Source organism: Octodon degus, unplaced genomic scaffold (genome assembly GCF_000260255.1).
Source record: "Octodon degus isolate 3935 unplaced genomic scaffold, OctDeg1.0 scaffold00086, whole genome shotgun sequence".
Classification (NCBI taxonomy): domain Eukaryota; kingdom Metazoa; phylum Chordata; class Mammalia; order Rodentia; family Octodontidae; genus Octodon; species Octodon degus.
Window position 1 is genome coordinate 8829594 of NW_004524662.1, and position 607 is coordinate 8830200.

Genomic DNA, 607 nt, shown 5'->3' on the forward strand with positions numbered 1-607 from the left:
TAACTTTTATAATTTGCTTTTATGGTTATATTTTTGTTGCCATTGTGGGAGCCATGTATCCTTTTTTTTTTTTTTTTTTTTAGCATTTATTTATTGTGTGTGTGTGTGTGTGTGTGTGTGTGTGGCCAGCTCAGCCCACCAGGGGGCACGAGCCATGTATCCTTAATGATCATATGCCCAATTTATTTAGTAGTAGAGAAAACTTAATGTACTATGAAAGTGTTTCAAAAATGGTTTATTGAACAAGACAAGAAATAGCCCTATAACTTTTTAATTTCCCCAGTCTTAATAGGACTGGTTTTTATCATTTAATGATAAGTTGCATGGGTATATTGCTATCTGAAGTTACATCTTTTCTGAGAAGGATTTTTTTTTTTTTTTTTTTTTTTGACTGACTAAGGCAGCCTAAGGTCTGGTAAGGCATGTGGAGCTGGGGATCCAACTGCGGTATCCTGTGCCTGACTGCATTTGTGTAACCAGGTGCTTAAACAACTGAGCTAACAAAGACATCTTGCCATTAACTGCCCTCAGAATACTGCCTTTGGTTTAAATGTACTTGTCCCATTTTTATTGCCACTTTTTTTTTTTTTTTTTTTTTTTTTTTGGG

General features: G+C 34.9%; 1 protein-coding gene across 1 annotated transcript in view; it reads left to right on the forward strand.

The window, feature by feature from the left end:
- Hectd1 (HECT domain E3 ubiquitin protein ligase 1) overlaps positions 1 to 607 on the forward strand; it is a 118336-nt gene that overhangs the window by 64669 nt on the left and 53060 nt on the right. The window lies entirely within an intron of this gene.